We start from the raw sequence: 2019 nt of genomic DNA, 5'->3' as shown, positions 1-2019 counted from the left end.
ATTTTTGACTCATGTACTTTTAACTTGTTAGTTAAATTTGTGTCTTCTAGGCTGCAACAGTTCCATGATACATCTTCAAGGATATGAACATATATGGCTAAGCACAATTGACAACAGTGCATCTAAATTCCAAAATCAATCTCCAGAATAGTCTACATATTTCCTATTGCCAAAGGAGCCTTTTATAGTGGTGAGAGAAGATCTTCACCCTGAAACCTACAGCATCCCTTTTCAGCAGGAAGTAGCTAAGGGAATACGCCATCCCCTTTTCCTTATGAATCATGGTGAAATCTCTCTCAGGGAGAAGTGATGGGGAATGGCAAAGGACACACTGGCAAAGGAGATTAATCAGAACTGGTTTTGACAAGCACTGTGGCAGTGGGACAATTAAAACAGACTATCAAGGGGAGGAGAGGAACAAACTGGAGAGGGTAGAGAAAATCGTGCAACAATGACTGAATGGAAATCCAAAATTTCTGTAAATGTTCGTTAAAATTAATAAAATAAATTTTTTTGAAAAAACCAAAAAAAAAATGCAAGGACATCACTTTAAAGACTAAGATACATCTGATCCAAACTGTATATTTTCAGTTGCTTTGTATGCATCTGAAAGTCTGACAATGAATAAGAAAGACTAAAGCAGAATTGATGCCTTTGAATTATGGCATTGGCAAAGAGTGTTAAATATTTCTTAGACTGTCAAAAGAACAAACAAGTCATTCTTGAAGAATGTGTAATCACGGTGTTCCTTAAAGTCAAAGATGGTAAAAATTTGTCTCACTCTGGGTATATTTTCAGGAAGAACCAATCCTTGGAGAGAGACATCATGTAGGGAAAGTTAGATGGTTAGCCCAAAAGGGAAGACCTTCAAGGAGGTGAATTGACACAGTGACTACAACAGTGGGCAAATATCATATGGATTATGATAGATATCATAAAAGTTGTATAAGACTGGCAAAGTTCAGATTTGTTGTTCATAGGATCACTATTAGTATGAATTGTAGTTGACTAAGTGGCACTTAATAACAACAACAAAAACATCCTAGACATAACCATCTGAATGTCACCAAGATCATAACAGGAAAACAGCAGGGAATGTGAACTTAGCAAGTTCTGGGAACAAGTAGACAGAATTACTACAGAGTCAGTACAGTGTGATGCAAATTATGACTCATCTGCCACTTTGCAACATAGGCTTTCTTTTCCTAATGATTTTGACTCAGTGGCTTCCATGACAACAGATCCCTTCCAGGGGAGTTTGAAGTTGGCACTTGTGCATTGGTAAGAGTTGGTTGAAATTCTCCTCACCTTGTTCCTTCCTGGTCATGCTCCTCCAGAACTGTCTGTGCATGCACTTTCTGAAAACAGATCTAATAAATCAGATCTAGGGTATTTAGGCCATGAATATGATCCCTTGGGGAAGCCAAATTACTTACGAAAGTCTAGAACTACTCTTCAATATGATTTCCACTAGCCACATGTGTCTACTGAACCCTTGTATAGTGGCTAGTTCTAACTGAAACAAGTTATAAGGATGAAATGAACACCATATTTATATACTTAGTAAAATATGTAATGGTATGTTGTAATGTATTTAAATGATATTGTTTTCACATAAATTTAAATAAAATATAATATTAACAATTTTTCTTTATTTTTAACGAGAAAAAATCTATTATCATGCTTTCTTATTATAACATTTTATGGTATTTTGGTGAAAGTGTCCATCAAATTAGGTTCCTTTTTTAACAATTTCTGCACAATGGCTCTTCTACTCTCCTCTGTGGTGGCTTACGTTGCAGTGTTACTAGAAGCTATGCCACTAAATATAGCTCAGTGTAACTCAAATATGAACAAGGTCAATCATAACAGACAAGTTTCAGCAAAGCTTTAAGATGAAAAGACATTACAAAGGGTAATTGAAGTTCCCTTCTGGAAAAAAATTAACTAGTAAAAATACCTTATGTATAACAGTATAACATTGCCTGAAATAATGTCAACAAAGAAGCCCTTCAGTTT

This window comes from Elephantulus edwardii, unplaced genomic scaffold (assembly GCF_000299155.1).
Source record: "Elephantulus edwardii isolate Elephantulus edwardi_28Jun2011 unplaced genomic scaffold, EleEdw1.0 scaffold00341, whole genome shotgun sequence".
Classification (NCBI taxonomy): Eukaryota; Metazoa; Chordata; class Mammalia; order Macroscelidea; family Macroscelididae; genus Elephantulus; species Elephantulus edwardii.
Note: the sequence above shows the minus strand (reverse complement) of the source record.